The sequence below is a fragment of the Lissotriton vulgaris genome, chromosome 10 (genome assembly GCF_964263255.1).
Source record: "Lissotriton vulgaris chromosome 10, aLisVul1.2, whole genome shotgun sequence".
Taxonomy (NCBI): Eukaryota; Metazoa; Chordata; class Amphibia; order Caudata; family Salamandridae; genus Lissotriton; species Lissotriton vulgaris.
Window position 1 is genome coordinate 426,198,624 of NC_141698.1, and position 20,206 is coordinate 426,218,829.

Consider the following 20,206-nt stretch of genomic DNA (forward strand, 5'->3'; position numbering starts at 1 on the left):
GGATGTCTTCGCAGAGGACGGCTGCACGGCTCCTCAAGCGTACTGCACCATAGGTCGCGCTGTAGCGGCGATAATGGTAATCAGCAGCTTCACCACCACAGGATAGCAGGCTGCAGCGACAGACAACGAACTCGCAGCTCGTATCTCTCACATTGCTTAAGGCAACGTTGGTAATATTTATACCTGACAGGTGCCGGGTTTGACGCAAGTTTGCTGGACATAAGACGTCAATTAAAGATGTCACTAGGAAGTGACAGTTATCAGTTGCTCATTAGAGTTCCATTACTAATCAAAACATAGCAAGCGGGGATTTCCAGGTTTGCTAAGTTTTTATCTTGTTGAAGAACTCGGAGTGTTATCTAGGAATATCAGATAGTGTCTGCTGCTCTGTCATTGCACTAATTGGTCGCAAAGGAAGTAGCAGAGAGTCATGCTGGAATGTGGCTCTGTTCGTGTGAGGCCAGAGATGACTTTTCAGAAAATCGCACTTGAACGGTTATGCCAATATAGGGAATAAATGGATTTATAGCCGAATAGGAGCATAAGGTCACAGTATCGATCAAGAACCTAGATAAGCACGCAACACCCACTCCACGTTTTCATGTCCATCAAAATTACTAAAACTAAGCAATAAGATGCATGTGTAACATTGCCCACCCCAAAATACAAAAATGCATTCGAAATAGGCGTACATGTAATACATGGAATTTAGGTACTGTACGTTTTTTTTTAAAGCATAGTAATCATTCAAAAAGTATTGCATATGAAATCAATGAACGATTATGCAAAAGGAATTACACATGAAGTATCTCTGACAGAAGAAATGCGAGATAAATCATCACATAAAAATGCATTGTAATAACATGTGTGCTAGAGGCTGGTGTTATGTTGTTATGTCTCTAGATGTGCTTAGAAATAGAAGTGTGAAGCTTCTGTTCTCTAAGAATAGTTTTTACGTTAAGCAAAGAATTATTCGTGCCAAAAAAGGTGAATTATTAAAAATGTCCAATTCAAAAAAAAATTTTTAATGCTTGAACGGGGAAACATAGAGTTCCAAAGCTTATTGCAGTCTTTGTTGATCAAAACTGAAGGCCGAATTCAGAGTTCATGGGAACACTGTGTGTCGGAAAGCTTCTCAAAAAGTTATTGTTTCTCTATGGGTGAGAACATCGTATCAGACAGGCTCGCAAAGAATTGGTCTACAAAATCAGGTGATAGTTCAACCGAATTAGATAGCGCTGTAACTTGGCAGGTGTGAGAATGATTGCTGTCATCGAAGGCAGGACCAGCAATGCTCACAGAACGTTGTACCTGGATGATATTGCTTTTGTCACTCGCTCCACTGTTACCACTTGGCTGTAGTACAGGAGTCTCCACGAATGCCGTCATCAGGATTGGTAGCCGCTGGGGACAACACAATGCGTGAGCCGTTATTGGACTGAGCAAAGTATCGACGTCCATTGGTACTGCTGATGGAAGTGAAAGACAGATGTCCAACACGCATTCATCGCCGCAAAGCATACACCGTAGCACAGGTAAAATGCAATTTTGCCATATCGGTCTGAATGAAAGGAACCAGGTCATGTTTAGATCTCTTAGCCTGGCCAATCCGAGGACGTAAGTTATCCTGTCCCTGTAGCGCATTGCTAGGATTGTCTCTTCCATTCCCATGGGAGCTATGTCTGAGCCGAGGCTTGCCATATCGTAGCAGGAGGGTCAAAAATAGAATCCCTGCGATGAGTCCCAAAAATAGTGGTATGCCGCCAAAGATGGAGTGCACAAAATTAGGAAAGATTCCCAAAATTGCCTGGAAGGGTGTTAGCAGTCCCGTAAAGACTGTCTTAAATATGCCTGGGATGCTTGTTGCACTAGACATGTTAAGGAGTTGGCTGAACATTTCTACGAAATGCACGGGGCAATTTGTTGATAAAAGGTCATGGACTTCAGTAGCCGTCCTTGCGACTAGAAGATCATACGTCTCTTTAGATGACGTTATAGGCACTGTTGTCTGTAAAAGCACAGATTTCATTTTGCTTAATGTATCAATTCGTATAGAATAGAGATTCAGACGAGGCCAGAGAGGAGTCCCTATGTCTGGAGGCCCGCTCGGAAACAATGCTTGCATACAACATTTGACCATGGACGTTACTTGTACTAGATAACTTTTCCCTGGCGCGAGGCCACAGCACCTGTGATCCGTTCTAAGAATGTAACTCCCGTTTGCGAGTTGCATAAAGAAGGGCTCTATCTGAGTTGCAGGTGTGACTAGCTGGTGGCATGAGAGGTTGTTTGAATTTCCATCACATGCTCCGTGTAAATTAATACCCTGACACAAAAGTATACCGCTTAGTGAATGTTTACAGTTGTTACCACTAAGAAATACATTTTTGTCGCTGTCACTATAGCAAGAATGAGTGTATGGTAATTTCCATTCGGATTTAACATATCCCTTACCCAATTGTTCATATTGGCCAGCAGGTATGTACTCAAGGCATTTATGAAATCGGAAAGTTGTTATCGGAATTGTGATAATTCCGTGTATTATCCATTCAATGACAGGACTCTCTGACATTGTCAATGGTAATCTCTCGAGTTTTTCGATGCTCAGGATTGTATAGTCTGCTCCTTTCTGTGCCAAACTGATCTGTTTATCAGTAAGGTTAAAACTGGAAAATAATGACGTTGTGTTGATTAAACGCCAAGGCACATAGCCTGTACGAAGATTTTGCAGCGTCCAGCCTAGTTCTATAATAGAGCGTAATTGAGATTGGCCATGTTGTAACATTAGCAAATCTCTGTCTATCACATCAAAGGCAGAGGATACAATATTGTCCAAAGAATATATTCTGGAAGACAGAGTCATTAACCCATTGTCTACCACAGAAAGTGATTTCTCCAAATTAATACGATCAATTTCTCGTATTTTTTCAGCAGTTTCAATTTGCTTTACTTTCCAAGCCTCGTTGTAAGCAGCATAGATACTGGTCGCTATGAAACGCTTTTTGACGCTGTTTGCGTGGTCCAAGAATGAAATCGCGCAAATCAGCACCATCTTTTAATAAAGACAAGTGTTGCTTAATTTCAGCCAGTGTGGATGTAGTTAGCCATTCTAGGCAGAGTTTCCCTACACTGTATGTGGTTATAATCCCTGGATGTTGTCTCTGGGAGTATCTAGGGTCTAGTCTGGTCATTTTTAACCCCTGTGTTTTATTCGGGAACCTATCTTGACAGCTATTTGTGTCTGTAGGCCAGATTAACCACTTTTTCCAATCAGGATGTGTTCTGTTGAAATGTAAAATGTGTGACACGTCTAACTCAATATCAGCTGTTGTATTTTCAGGTATTGGCTTTGGTATAGACGGTGTTTTCATTTCTTTGATCTTAGCTAGGCCAAGACAAGATGTTTGGTGTACAGTGTCATTTAAAAATAACATTTGTTCTGGTATCATGCAGGTTCTAAATAGTGCTTCTATGCCTTGCACCTGCCATTCTTTTGTACCCCAAATTGTTTTCGTTTCAATATTATTTTTCCAATAATCAAAAACAAATGTCATCATTTTGTCATAAAATGCTTCTGAATATATCAATTTTGAATTTGTCAGCATTGTTTTCATTCCTGTTTTATCTAGCAGTTTATAATAAAACGTTTCTGCATCACTAGTGTTAAACCCTGAGAAGTATTTGAATTTCTCAAAAAATGCTTTAGAACTGCTTTTAGGTGGTGTAGCACAATGTTCCCATTGATTATACATAAAAACATTTCTAGGCTGTGCAGATTTATGCAAGTAATGATCCCCATAATGGGTGTAACAGAATAACTGCTCATAACTAGATGAATCATGATCTGTGAATCTAGCTGACATTACTAAATCAGACATCATGTCATTAATACTGTTAAAGTCCCAATCATCAGAGAATGCACTTAGTGTCACAAAGTCACTTAAGGAAACCTTTAGTTGATGAGGATACTTGAGGATTTCGACCGGACCATAGATCTCATAGTCTGTTTTCTCCCATACTACCCCACCAGGTATTGGAATTACTGTGACATTTACTGTTGACAGTTCTCTTTTCTTCACGTGGGATGATCTGTGTGGTTTCAGGACTAGGTTGATGTTCTGACTTGCTGTGTCCATTGTAATATATTTTCCTTCAATGAATTTTCCCAAACACAGTACCATGATGAGCCAAAGCAGGAGGAAAAATACACCTAGACCGAACCAGAACTCTAGCCAAGGGGAAATGAGGTAGATTTCCTTCAGTTGATGAAAGAGTTCCGTTGCTTTTTCTTTAAAAGACTTTTTTGTTTCTGGCATCACTTCGGGGTCATTTAAATCTTCAGAGAAGTTGTCGAAGTTGATGAAATAACCAGAGGCAGTTCTGTCAATTGATGGGATTGTTCTTTCAATCTGTCTCTCGGTAGCACTTTCTGATGCCACATCATTGTAGACTGGTGTTGTTTCTTGATGAACTGTTTCAATCTGTGTTTCAAGAGCCACGAGTTCCATGGCATTATTGCATAGTCCTTCATTGTGCACTGCAGGCTGATCGAATGTGATTAGTCTTTCAGTTTGAACCTCTTGGATTGTTGCAAGTTTGGGTATTCTGTTGTTTCTTGGGAGTCCACTGGGCCTACTGTTGATTATAGGCCACATGCTTGTGGTTTTACCAGATCGATGGACACGACTCTGTTCTCCTTTTTACCAGCAAGGGGCGGTAGCACAACTGATCTTGTTCCGGTGACTTTTAAGACAGGTACTGCTTTTCTGTAAGAAGGCCCAAATTCCTTCTTAACCGCGATCTTTTCTCTGACTAGATCCCCAATCTTTGGAATCCAGACAGGCCTTGCTGGGGCTGTTGCGGGTGGTGCCCCGTCAGTGGTACTTGGCTGTTGCTTTAACTTTATGTTGCTTAATGATTTTCTTGTTTCATTCAGTTCCTGTAAAACAGCCAAACGGTCTTTTACATCAAAGTGCGTTTTTTCTTCTTGTACCACTGACATCTGACTATCGAGGTCCTGAACGTTCATTCTAATTCCGAACAATAGTTCGTATGGGCTGAAACCTTTTAGAGAATTTCTTGGCATGTTGTTAAGACTAGTCTGGACACTTATTAAATGTTTGACCCACCCAGCGCCTGAACCTAATACCTTCGCTGTTATAGATTGCTTTATGTCCCGGTTTTTTCTTTCTACCACACTTGTGCGACGGACAAGAATACCGCAACCCAATTCCCATGCTAGCCATGGCCTCCTTATAGGCTCGAGAGCTGAAAGCAGGACCCTGGTCAGAATGGAACGTGGTAATTGCGTATGTACCGATAAAGACTCGCAAATCTTTTATAACCGTTCTAGCGTCAGCCGAGCTCTGGGGGCCTCATTTTTTAAGTGCTTTTCGTCTTAACTATTAATAGGACGCAGGGTTGGGTGTAGGTAGCCGGTAGCAAGTTTCGCTACTGCGATCCCTATTACAGTTTTCACAGTTGTTTGCATATATTTGGTGTTCTACACTCATTCCCGGCCACCAGAATACTGATTGTAATTCAGTCAGTGATTCCTTGATCTCTCTGTGCCTTAGACCCAAACCCATGTGTGCGTCTGCTATTAAAAATATTCTCCTGTTCATGTTTGGAATTACTCTATCCCCCACTCCAGGGATTCGAGCAAAAGGAACGGAGTTTCCATCGATTATGTATGCATAATTGAGTGGATAGTTTACGGGTAGTGCTGCACAGTCGCCTTTTACGGTCGTTTTTACTGCCAGCATGGTTTCCCCGTCTATGTACTTATCTGTACGCTTTTTTGTGGCTACGGAAGCCGGTTTAGCTGCTTCCGCTATGGCTGTATTAGCCAATGAATTCCCTGCAACGTGAACGCCATCACGCTGAAGACTCTGTGCGTGAATCACGTGAGTCTTTTGTAGTTCTTTGTGTAAAAGAGCTACCTCGTTCCAGAGCAATTTATGCTTTATTGTGGCACCTGTGTCATCTTTGTAGTCGTTTTCGATCCAACTCTGCAGTTTATTGTTGTAAGAGTTGACGCAAAAATGAGAATCGCACACTATAAGTGTCGGGAATTCACGTTCTGCATTTTCGAGCGCCATCTTTAAAGATCTGATTTCAGTTCTCTGAACCGAACAGTTTCTTACAGATTCAGTTTTTGTTACTTTCGGTCTGAATTTACCGCACAGCCAACGACCTTTAATGATCGCACATGCTGCATCGTAGGATTTTTTCTCTACGTTGAAATGCTGTACAAAGCTATCTGTATAGATTATACAGGCATATTGTTGGAGAGGCAGAATTTCGATTGGCAGAGGATATTCTTCTTCATACTCTAAATCATTCAGTTCTTCAAATTGCGGGGCGAAATAGTATTTGACGTCTTCCGCTCCTAGAGAATCTATGCACTGTATCCATTTCGGATCCAGTGACACTGTAGGCATGTATACTGGGCTGAATAGCGCCTCGAAGGCGGATTCCGCTGTAAGGATATTAATCCGTTTGCCGTGTGCTAGTTCTCGTTCATTTGCTAATGCGATTTGCACTGCTTTCACAGTTCTTTCTGTGTGACTGAATGCTTTTTCTGCTTGTGTGTACAAGTGGGATTTAATTGAAATTGGTACCTTTTCTCCCTCATTAGAGGTTAGGTAAGTGAATCCGCATCTTCCTGGGATGACTCGGATTACAAGATCGATCGTGTTGTCACGTGTATCTAATTTTGTTTTTGCTAACATGTCTGTTTGCAGTGATCTCAAAATTTCTGTGTGTTTTTGAGTCCAATTGATTTGTTTTAAATCAGGTTTTATTAGTTCGTAGAGAGGTTTAGTATGTAAGTTCTTCCGAAATTCAGAAAACCTAGTATGGATTGTAAATTCTTCAGCGTTTTTGGAGCTTGGAGTACAGCGCACTTTTCTAAGAAGTTGTCCGCTAGGCTTTTCCCTTCACTTGATAATTCGTACCCTAAAAATAGTACTGTCAGATGGGCAATTCGGGACTTTTTAAAGTTGAATTTGTAACCCTCTGCTGCGAACCCAAGTATGATGGTGTTCACTCTTTTCAAATGAGTATCCAAGTCGTCGTCTGTGAGATAAATATCATCTACGTAAGACAATGCTTCATCATCATAGATTTGTAGTAACTCTGTTACCCTAGCTGAGAATAGTCCTGGGCTGTTCTTGAACCCCTGTGGGAGTCGACAGAATTTTTTCTGTGACCCAAATGCGGAGAAAGCGGTCAAGTATCTGCTTTCTGGTGCAATGTTTTGACAAAAGAAACCATTAGAAATGTCTAATGTCGTTTTATATTTTTTCCTAACTATGTTATTCATTAGGGCTGCACTATGCGAGTTTTGTACTGCAAAAGTTTTGCAATATGTATTAAGATGTCTGTAGTCCAAAACTAGACGATATGAATTGTCTGGCTTGGAGACAGGAAACAAAGGATTGTTCATTTGAGAGGTGCATGTTTCAATCACCCCCTGGTACTCAAGTTGATCTAAGATCTCCCTGACCTGTTTTTTAGCTTCTTGCTTTATGGGATACTGCCGTTGGGCAGTTGGTTCATTTTTTAGTTGGATTTTGTGAGGCGGTGAATCCTCATCCCATCCTACATGATTTTTATACAATGCAGGTGCCTGGGCTACTGCCCATTTCCTTGCATATGTATATTTTTTATGAATCGGAATGTGATTCGAGAAGGCAGGCATAATCACTTCTTCGCCACGAGGGCACTCCCTGACAAACTCTGGGGGCCAATCTTTTTCAGCTAACAGAATATCATAGCCTTTTGAGAGCTTATCCCAAAATAGACCCTTAATTTTCCTAGTCTTATCACCCTCTATACGCAATGTTATTTCGTATATTTTATGGGGCTCGCTAAGTCTGGCGTCGGCAGTTTCAACCTGAATGTATTCATTCGTGTCCACTGTCTCCAGATGACTCATCAAGATCTTGCGCGCTATACTGATCTCTGCTGCACTGTCCAACATTGTCAATGCCCACTCCCCGTTTTTCAACTGTGTCCTCAGTATTCTCGGCATTGTTGATTACTCTAATACTGGCTACCTTCTTTTTCTGAAATTGAGATTTCTTATTTTGAGCAGGTTCCTTGTCTTTGGACTTGGTGTGCTCTCCTGGTTCTGACCGTCCTCTTCTTTCCGAATTCTGTGGAAAAGATCGAGAGGGACGTGTATCAATACTTTGATATCTATCAGGTTTTTTCAGATTATCCCTATTTCTAAGGTTATATCTTTTCTCAGAGGGCTCCCGTTGGGGAGACTGGCGTTCTCGAGTCGGAGTTCTTTCCCTCCGTCGAGGAGACCTTCCTCTGGACTGGAAAACTTTTTCCTTGGGAGTGGATTGTTTATTTCCATCCCAGCTCTTTTTAGGAGTGTTTAAATTATTTTTAATAAATAATTTTTCAGGATTTTCGAGCAGTTGGGGCTTAACTGGTTTTGCACCCAAGCTGTCTCTACCTAATTCTTCATAGCATTTTTCTATGATTTTTGCTAGTTCAACAGGATCTTTTATATCTGTTTCCTTCAACTTCTGGCGGATCGCCACAGATGCTGCTTCTCCTTTAATGTTGGCTAATAATATAGCCGTGACCTGCTTGAAGTCTTTCAGTAATTTCATACCTAGATTTAAAGCGGGCTCTGGACCGAATTCATTTTGAATCTGTTTTAGCACTTCTGGTATTACCGCCATAGACGGAACACCGTGTGTTTTTGTGTAAATGGAAGCAAAGACTGTACCCCAAGTGTCACAGTCCTCCACGTGTGGTGCGATTCCCATAGGAAGGCAGATGGTCAAGATTCTGTGTTTCTCAATAGGGGTAGTATCAGGAAATAATGCCTCTATTTGAGTGATTTTCTGGGCTAACCAGAAAGGAATTTGTTCCCGTTTTACGGGTGTTTTACCAAGACATGACTGTATGTTCTGTGGTGTAATTTTATTTGTGTTCCCCTGATGAGGGGTCAGCTGTGGTGAATTAACAGCTGGCTGGACTGTTGCAGTCCGTATTACATATTGGACTAATTGCCTATGTACTTTTATTAATGTGTTTAGCTGTGCTAACAGCTCTTCTCTAGACATTCTTGCAATGTCAGGATGTGGTGTGTAGCTGGCTAGAACCGGCCACGTGGCTCCTGGTCTACCTAGTGGACCGAGCCTGGTTATGTGATCATTGTGTTTTAGGGCGCCATTAAACCAGAGCAGGTGCTCTTGAAATTTAAGAGGAATTTCAATCTCCTCGAAAGGAGCGTACTCTCCCGGAGGTTCCTCTATTTTGTAATAGTGAAACTCTTGTGTTATAGCGTTTACCGCTGGAAAGTTTATCCATGAATAGAATACCTCTGTCTGCCGATACTCGTGAGCCTCTATCACGAAAATTACTGTACCACCTTGAGGTGGCAGTCCGTTTTCTATAAGTTTTAAAGTTATAGATCTTCTTAACTGGACCGGGATGTTAATAGCATCCGGGTCTGTGTATTCGGGACCTTGCTGAGTCGCATCTGCTGCGGCCCCAGTGGTGCCGTTGTTTTCTACTGACATTGTATAAATGCAGTTTTTGCAGAGTAGGTCTCCAAGGAGACAAAGATTAGATGCACAATATTTTGGAACACTGTATCCTTCAACGTTGAATAAACCAGAGCTTTACATAGGAATCTCTTCCTACTAAGGTCGGGCGGATTTTAACCTTTCACCCACTCCAGACGTCTATTGGAGTATTTACGGGAGAAAGGGGTGTGAAATATGCACGACTGAGTTACTCTACAAGTCTTGCGTTAGTTTATCGCCTTACCAAACGTTAGGGCGCCATGTAGTGTAGTTCCTAGTTTCCCACTAGGCCCTGCGCATTGGAATAACATAAACAGTAGTATCAACTTGGAACTGCTTATATTCCAGGCCTTCACTGACTATGCTAAACTTAATTGGGTTGTGTTACCAACTAGCTCAGAGGTCACTGGAAACTTTCTTCTCTGCATAGGAAGTGATCAGCTTCCTTGGCACAGACAAGAAGGGATTCAGTTTTCCAGCAACCGTGCAACATGACAACTTTGCTCCTCAGATCAAGAGTCGATCTCTAGGGTCGTGTGAACAATAGACATAGATTTCACTCAGTCAGTCTAGTGCAGTTTACTTTCACAGTATGTAGAGAATAGAGAGACGGGCGTTTATCAATAAAGGGTTAACATTTATTGAACAGTCTTTCTTCTCATACAAGAGAAATGTATTGCCACAATTGCAATAACTGTTATTATAAAAAGTACGTACAGTAAGATAAGTATTGCGAAATAGAACTGTAAAAGCATTGATATGGTTTCTTAGCCATACAATGGTTTAAAAGTAATAAAACATATATACAGTCATATATACATTAGGCTAACATACTCAACTGGTGCTTCTAACTAAGCCTACCCCAGTGTGCCTGACCTAAGCCTAACACGTGAGAAGGGGGAGTAAGTAAGTAGCTTAAGTTAAGTTGGTTTTGCCAAGGTTTGTTTCAAGAATTCTCGTCTAAGGGTTTAGTCAACACCATACCTCTGAATACAATGATGGAGGATTGGTATCTCCTTCAGGGGTCTCTCTCGATATCCCAGTCACCCGCGAGGGTAAACCGGAAGCGCCGGGACTGGATTTCTCTGCACGAGAAATGCAGCGGCTTCTCTCAGCGCGTCGAGGAAGGAGGGGTGACAGCGTCCGCGGGCAGCTGGAATCGGCTGGATGTCTTCGCAGAGGACGGCTGCACGGCTCCTCAAGCGTACTGCACCATAGGTCGCGCTGTAGCGGCGATAATGGTAATCAGCAGCTTCACCACCACAGGATAGCAGGCTGCAGCGACAGACAACGAACTCGCAGCTCGTATCTCTCACATTGCTTAAGGCAACGTTGGTAATATTTATACCTGACAGGTGCCGGGTTTGACGCAAGTTTGCTGGACATAAGACGTCAATTAAAGATGTCACTAGGAAGTGACAGTTATCAGTTGCTCATTAGAGTTCCATTACTAATCAAAACATAGCAAGCGGGGATTTCCAGGTTTGCTAAGTTTTTATCTTGTTGAAGAACTCGGAGTGTTGTTTAGGAATATCAGATAGTGTCTGCTGCTCTGTCATTGCACTAATTGGTCGCAAAGGAAGTAGCAGAGAGTCATGCTGGAATGTGGCTCTGTTCGTGTGAGGCCAGAGATGACTTTTCAGAAAATCGCACTTGAACGGTTATGCCAATATAGGGAATAAATGGATTTATAGCCGAATAGGGGCATAAGGTCACAGTATCGATCAGGAACCTAGATAAGCACGCAACAGGAGCTTTCCACAATAGTAATCACACTTAGATAACACAATTGTTTGCTGTGTGACACTATTCCATAGATCAATGACGTTTCGATCCCTTTAGGTTTCGTCTATTGTAGATCATCCATAACGTTGTAATGTTTTGGTGAACTTCATCCACAGTTAAGAAGGCTGCATCTCTGTGTGCCTACAACCTTTTTCGAAATAATGGAAATGGAGGAATGCCCAATACTAGTCAAGTAAAAGTAGATTAAGGAGGGCTTTTAGATTTGTGGTGGGTGGCCTGTCAGCCTCCCAAGTGGTCAGCGCCTTGGCTCTTGTGGCAGATGACTGCTTGCCATATTTTTCAGATCCCCACCTGCCTGGTATGGATTTAATTACCTACAATGTATAGATTGACCAGATTTTGATAACCAGCCACTGGGACATTCCACAAACACATCAGTAGATCTACAATTTGCATTAACCAGGCGTACAGAATGTCTTAATTGACAGCACTCACAAATGAAGAAAACACAATGCGTTAGTAAGGATAATTAAATGCAACAATTACACCCAGTATAACTAGTGTTTAAATATTTTGATTTCTAGGGTGCTAACAAATTCTGCACTGGAGCACGTGAAAACTTGCCTGCCTAGGTATTCATTTGACCCTCTCTGAAAACCAGGACATAAGCTAAATTTACAGATTTGTTTTTTTATTTCAAAATATTTTTATTGAAGACATTTTCTAATATGATACAGATACAGTACAGTGGTAATGCGGGGACACATACAGATGAGGCACAGGCATATTATGGTAAACATATTGCTGAGACACACAGTGAAGAAGTGAGATTGCCCAGGCAAATGTGAACTCAAACTTTCATCCACAAAACTGTACAAAGGTCAGTGCCTGAGACGGGCGCTGTGAGCGACGGAACATTGCATTGTGTGAAAGGGGTTTGTCCACAGTCTTTCCTTATTAATATTTTAGTCCCTGAGAGCAACAGCACAGCCAGAGGCTTTACTGACAGAGCCTCTCTGTGTGCAAAGCAGCCTGCGTCTGTTCACATCGCCTTAGGGAAGATGGCTGAGGGTGACTCAGGACTGAAATGTACAAGTCTGGCTGGCATAACATCTGGGTCACAGCTGTCTTTATAAACCCTATTATGTTTAAGCCTCGGTTGGCAGCTGAAAGGGATTGAATGAGTTTACAGCCATGCTCCTATGGGAATCTCCGTTTAGAAAACGTTATAAAGATGTGTGAGAAATAAATTAAGGAGGGAACGGAAAGCGTAAAATAAGGCAATTTGTTTTATTATATGCAAAATGCAAACCAGTGAGGTGAGTGGTTTGCACCCAGGAAAGATGACTGGTGGATTCGTTGCATTTAAGTGCGACTGGGAGCTTACTGTTTTAAGTAAAGGTTTCAATCTTAAATTACCCCTATGTCTGTCCTCCTCGTCATAGCACTGATTATAGAGGACTTGACACTTCCCGACAAAGAAACGCCATCCATCCAGTCCTGTTTCTATTTCCTTTAAAGCTAGCCATAGTAAGCATAATGCCCGGTTACTCACCGGCAACCTTCATTAATCTGAGTCCTGGTCTTCCTGTTCCATTCCTGATTCGATCATTCCCTCCCTGTTGTTGTTTCCATCCTTCCCTCCCTGGTGATTGTTTTAGGTTTTTTTTCTTCCATGAGTTTATTTAGTATTCTCAGATTGTCATAGTGATATACTTCCCCCATTATGCATGCTGGATAGGTAGCGCCATATTGGGGAAGTGTTTCACCTCTACTAGGGATAAGGTTTCTGTGGTGCAGATGAGCTGCTCATTGTTAAGGAATGAGATGGGAAGACAGACAAGGAGGTAAAGGTTTGTTCCCCCACCACAAAACCTCCTGTTTTCCCTTCTGTCCTTCGAACAATAACCCGTTCTGGCATCGCATGAAGGTAAGGTAAGATATTGTAATTATCGAAAGTTTGCTTTACCACGGTCTGCTTGAGTGGTCCCGTGATGGTGCTGGCAATCAGAACAGGCTTCCCGCTCAGGTGCAGTAGCTGGGGCCGGGAGCAATTCACACATTTGCCACACACTTGTTTTTAGCAAAGATCTATCAGTTGCTATCATTTGAAGAGAACTGTTTGCAAATGCCTAATGTCAATGAAATATTGGCCAGTATGATGTCACCCAGGGCATTAGGGGGCAAATCCTAAAAAGCTGTTGCTGAGCCGGGTTCCTATCGGGCTCTCCATGTTTGCCCTCACCCGCAGGATGAAAAACATAAATCCTAACTCTGCAGCAGTGCCACCCTTCACTGCCTTTGAGGTAACTTCAAAGAGACTCATTATAGTTCTTTCACAGTCTCACCATTTCAGAACAGAAGCATTTTTAATGGAAGCTTCATTTGACTTCTTGAGACCCTCACCACATCAGCAGGAACCAGATCATCACCAACTAAGCCTGAAGTCATGGAAACGGAGGCAATCTTTGAAGGTTTTAGTCCTTTTTCTTTCTTTTACAGGGGATAAATTATTTTAATTTTAATTGGATGATCTAATCAAAAAAGGCAGCGGCGGAGAAAAAGGTGTTTCAACCATTTAGATTGTACAACATGAGAAAATCCTTTATGCATGAGAGGTACAATCAAACTGTGTGCAGTATACAGCCCTTACGAGGATAGGCTCATGGTAAGGGAGCTGCACCAGGAGCAAATACCCAACCACAGAATTTGCAGCGACAACAGTAAATTCTAAACAGAACAAATGACAATCAATCCACAACTGTGGTAAGAAGGACAAGCTTTTCTTTCAAGAATGGCAATCCTTGGTGTCAGACAGATGGGTGCTGGATATAGTCCATCGGGGCTATCAAATAGTTTCAAATGGCACCACATGCACCAAATATTGTGCAAATGCAATTACCCTGATCTGGTATTGAACAAGGAAAAATCACAACTGACCCCAGCACGCTAAAAGCAAATAATTGCAGCTCTCTTCGATTCAGTCCAGGTGGAAGTATTCCTTCCAGAGGATTGAAAATTAAACCTGCACTTCAAATTCCTTCCTGAGGAGAGAATATTAAACCTGCACTTCTATCTCCAAAACCTTCTTCGAATAGCCTCTGCTCCAGCAAGGCAATGTTCAAAAGTCCAAAGAATAATGACTTCGTACACAGCAGCGGTGCCAAGGGCTTGCTTCCATTTAAAACGGCTACTGCAACATATACTAGCCCATTGGTCCTCAGGATCCTTGGACTACAACATCACAATTCCTGTCTCTCCTCAGTTGATTCAAGCACTTTATTTGTGGTTATGTCCTCAGAATTAACAAATAGTGGTTCAGATGTTGGAGCCCCTCCCACTAATCATAACAACAGATGCGAACTAGTGGGTCTGTGGAGCAGCATTAGCAGAGCAGGAAACATAAGGCAGCTCTCAACTCCAAGAACTGGAGGGAGCTTGCTGCAATAGGGAGAGCTCTGCAGGCTTTTGCAACTTGTTTGATCTAGAAACCAGTCTTGATTTAGATCTTGGTGGATGGGTTACTCTGTCACAGCGGTGATGGATATCCTGTTTCTGAAATATATATCCCATTACATTCAAAGAGATTTATATTTCGGTTGCAGGGATATCGTCACAGTTGTGACGGAGTAACCCGCTTTTCAAGATCTAAATCAGGCCCTTAGTCAGGTCTGACAATCAAGTTGCAAAAACATACATAAATAGGCAAGGGGGGACGAGATCTCCAGAAGTACTGAGCTTAGCCGATGAGATTCTGTCTTGGGCAGAGATGAATCTCCTGTCAATTTCAGCAGTATATAAACCAGGAACATCCAGTCTTCAGGAAGACAGTCTGAACATTCCGTTTGCCATACAGTTCCGCCTAAACTACCAGAGCCATTCCTTTAGCTTTGGGGACCTGGAATAATCTGAACTGTCGCACTTGCAGGCGAGAGAGATGGTTAGTAGTTGTTTTGTCAGCGATGACAGGCACAGTGAGTGGTGTAAGCTGCAGTGGCCTCCTGGTCAGGGCTCTGGCACTTATTATTTCACAAAGTAAACTCTGTTTGAGCCATGCTTGAACCTGCTATGGCTTGCCATACCTCTAATAAGGCAGCAGGGCCAGACAGGTCTTTTAATCTACCAGGCATGTCCGCTGTGGGCTGGAGCCCTTGGAGGCTGAATCTGAAAGCCCAGGGCCGCCCCTGGTGCCTCTATCATCTTCCCATCTCCCCAAGGTTAATTGCAGCAGGGAGCCTTCGAGTACGAGAGGAATAGAGGGAGGGTGTCTGATGGTAGAGGAAAAGCCATTGTAGATGGTGAGGAGACAGAGAAGATAGAGAGAATGCATGTATTGGAAGAGAGAGATTGTCCGAGGAGATGAAGGGAGTGAGGCTGGTTTTAGCATTTTTGTCAGGGCTGGTTTTGGTTGCTCAGCCCGGCCCAGTAAGACAGTATTCCAGGAACATGTTAGCATCACCAAGGCAGTGCACAGTATAAGAATGCACCCGTAAGGGCAGTTTCCCTTAGGTAGTTGATAACTGAGATCAGACACTCTACCCACTTTGTTTTTAGGTGAGGGTGGACAGCACAGTCCTCTGCAAGACCTTTTGTTTCCAATATACAGAGAGTGAGCTGTCGGGGCTTTAGAGTCCTTCCCCTCCAGCCATTTGCTTATTTGAGTCAGCCATCGTCAGCCATTACTTTGTGACTTTCACAGTCACATTTTGGATTGGTCAGTGGCGTATACTATCACCTCACGCTATTGGCTGTTTGGCATATCCTTGTGCTCTATTGCAAAGTATGAGGGAACATTTTACACCTGAAAAGTGCAGACTGATTCAGCACACTTTATGTCACATTCAGTTCTGTATCCCAGACGTTGATGCCTTATAGAATGCAATCATTATTATTATTAGTTTTTTTCACTGAACCAAGTGTGGAATGTTTTTTTTAGGGCAATAGGTCTGGCTGCAATGTACTAACGCAAGAAATCACAGGTATGCACCAATGCAGTTTGCATACATCGGTACATTCAAGCCAGGCCTATTGGCTTTGCCAGTGCTTGTTCCCAACAGGGATACCCGTTTGCATTCCGTTTTACCTCGCACAACTAAAGGAACTCCTGTGCCAGCATTACATGGGTTTCCTGCAGTGTCATGGGCTACAGACTCATCCCCACCTTGAATCTGCATTAGAAAACATCGCATATGTAACCGCTTCTAGCTTCGGTATTTTTATTCACAGTTCAGGGATTTTCTCAGAAAATTTAGGTGGACTGCCACGGAAATACAGCAAGATAGGTAGCCTGGTAGGCCCAACATCCCAACAGTATCATCTGGCATTTGTACTGATCAGGAAGGCAACGTGGTCACACAAGAAGACAAACCACAACTTAAAGACAACAGATCAGGGATACCTCCACCGAGAGGACAAACAGCAACCACAACTGAAGAAACAATACAGTATACAATGAGAAAATCAAACCATTTGAACTCACAGCACATAAGTAAGTAAGTAAGTAAGTCATATTGCATGATTCTCTGCATGAACAAGTTCAACCGGATATTGGTAATCCTTCTATTACCAAGTGCAAGAATTTGCAGTGGTCTGCTGATTCCATTGATAAAGTGGAATTTCAATGGGAAAAAAGTGAAACAAGCATAACATCCCTTCCCACAAAGGTAGCAAGTCTAAAAACCTAAGCAACTCAGATCATAAGTTAAACTCACTACTTCCTGCCTCTAAAGACACAGGGTCAACTCACCAGAAATACTCTCACCCATCCAAGCTCTCAATAAATATGAATATAGACGCTATCCTGACAAAATATTCCCAGTGTATACCACCACTCCACAACCCTAAACAACATCCAGTCAGGTGTTAAAATAATTTAACAGGCAATGCCTGCCCGCACTAGAAAATGGTATCTGAATATTATACAAAGTCCATGCCTCACTACGAACACTAAGGTTTACGTTGGATCAGTCTTTCCCGGCTTTCCAGCTGACCAAGAAAGAAAAGGACAGCATTGTATCACCTTAACCCCTTCGCTGCGGCGGCTATTCCGCCGCAGCGCTAAGGGGGAGGCGGGGCCGTGCGGCGGTCCGGTGCTCGTGACGGAACCGCTCCGTCACAGCCCGCGGGTGAGCTGTGCTTATGACGGAACTGTTCCGTCATGGCCCGCCCGCTCTTTAGAATGTCAGCGCAGGCGCGGAATTCGCGCGGCGCAGGCGCAGCGAGCGGGCCGTGACGGGACCGTTCCGTCACCAGCACAGCCCACCTGAGGCTTGTGACGGAACGGTTCCGTCACGAGCATGGGAGGGGTTAATCAGCAGTGACTAGAAGAGGTGGCCACAGACATAGCCCAGGCACTTACACATGTGCAGATCAGGGAACACCAGAAGGCATCACCCATGCCCCTAGTTACACAGAGCCCCAACAGAGAACAGAATTGGCTACCCCACATGTATTGCTCATAAGGGAGACATGAAGCCCTACCTCCTCACAAGCAAATTGAGGAACACAGGCCAGAGCTTTAATAAAGCATGGCAACATTTACTACCACCTTCAGATACATGGATCCTTTTTGATTTAGCTAAATCACTTTTGACAGGACCTCGTGGTGTATAAACATAAGTTGTGTCCATGACCTAGAACTATTTCCCATTCATTTTGATGACCAAGAAGTACTGGCCTTCTTTGTGGAACACGCAGCTTGACTTGGTGTCACTTCTGGTGCACACAGCTCCAGGTTGCGTCTAAGCACCTCTCCACGAAATAGAGCTGACGCTTACCATGCAAATGTATCCCTAGCCCATGTGGCATTCCATAAACAGCTGCCTCTTTTCATGCTGTGCCAGTTGCTCCACACTCAGCAAGATTCATGCTCCCTTGTAGGAAGAAGATTTGTTTCATGAAACGCAAAAGAGGACATTTTAATTGATCATTTTCATAGTAGTAGTTTCATGGAAGTTCTGTAAATTCAAGTAAGGACTACTAAGTGGTGATACAGGAAGTAAAGTATGATGCAATATCTATTTTGGTTGGAGGATTGAAAAAGGGAGAAGCTGTGAGCGTGCATGTGTCTGAAAGTGGGCGTGCGTGTGCCGTATCCTTAAAACCACCATTAAGCATGTTTGAAATTTTCAGCCCCTTTCAGATAGTTCATGTAAATGGGTCACATACTGCACTTCATTTGTGCTGGTGGTTGCAGATGTTGGGCACCGGCACTCAGTTTTGGGCCCAGGACTTGGTTATACATTTTGAGCAAGAGAGAGAGAGGCAGAAATGGGAGAAGTTAGGAGGAATAAAGATATAGGTAAACAATCACAAAGAGAGAATCCGGTGATTTAAAAAACACAACCTGCAAGACTCAGATCAGGAAACAGGAAGCATACGGTAGTGGAAGAAAGAGACATGAGGTGGAATCAATTCTAGGTAGCCTTGCACATCACATACACATGTTAACACTGTCTGGACAAAGGTTTCATCTCATATATGTAAGTTTAACATCTAAACACAGTGACCAGCAACTGAAATGTAATCTGCCACAGTGCTGCAACACAATTTGAGAGTTTTTACTGACTTTTGATACGTTTGAGCTACAAACATTTTTGTTGGCAAAATCTGCAAATTATGCAGTTGTTAGATTTTGTGGCCAATCCATTATTTTGTGGAAAATGCTCTGGCCACAGTTGCATAATTCCAGTGGCCCTGTGCATGACTACCAAGTAAAAAGACCACGATGTGCCATTGCATGTGGTAACACCGCAGCTGCCTTGAAGACTCACCACTTTAATGCATGTTTGCACCACACAACAGGTTCTTTCTGCATAGTGAAGTACAAGTATTTGGCTATCTATGGAACATTAGGGAAGGTAAACATCGTTTACAACGAGGTGTTTACACCGCAGTGCCTTTACAACAATGCCTTTACAACGCAAGTCGTTACTATGACTTGCGCTGGATGGCGCTGTTGGGCAAGGAATGTTGTAATTTTATATTCCAACACCTTCCCTACTGTTACGTGGACTGGTGTTGGAATATAAAATTATAATATTCCAAAGTCCGCGCCCTCCAACGCAAGTCGTTGTAACGACTTGCGTTGTAATGCCCGCGTTGTCAAGTACCGCAATCTTTTAGATCGCTTTGTACTGACATACATCCTTAGGGAACAGCTACAACAAACAGAAGAAGTGTCGTGTCACATAAACTAGAGTATAAAAAGAAGTGAACCTCATACAAGACTTTTCTTTGCTGGCAACATTTTAGAACAGCTTGAAAGATGCATTTTCATGACATGCATTGCCAGCTTCTTTAGCTGTCTGGTATGCCTTTCAGTCTAGTACTGGTATAAAAAAAAAACACTGAAAATACAAACTATATTTCTAATTAATGTTTTCCTATTACCAAACCACTGGTTTATGCAGAATGTCGGCCAATAAACTTTGAAATAACCTTTGTGTTAGCTGCTGTAGAGAGATTAGCACCACAGTGTGGGTTAGCCATGGACATGTAAAAATGCTCCGTTGTAGTGCAATTAAATATTTAACTCACGCAGATTGCTTTTTAATGATCCGAGCGCAAAGAAAGATCCTTGGAAAACACAGTATATATTTATCATTGTATCTCACGGGGCCTGATTTGAAAAATCCTCCAATTTGTGCAACAAATTCTAAATTGGAGGAATAATTCACTGTTGATATTTCCTCGACTGTGATTCTTACTGTGGTGCATATTTTCTTTTTCATCGTAGCATTTTTAATATTTCATCATTTTCATTCCGAAATCTCTATTGAATATGTTACCTCCCAGGCTTCTTTGTTTCGTTTGGTGTTTGTCTTTCACGTTTTTGTTTGAATACAATTCTAAATATTAAAGAAACGGTTGTTTATTATTTAGTAAAATAAATGAAGCATTTT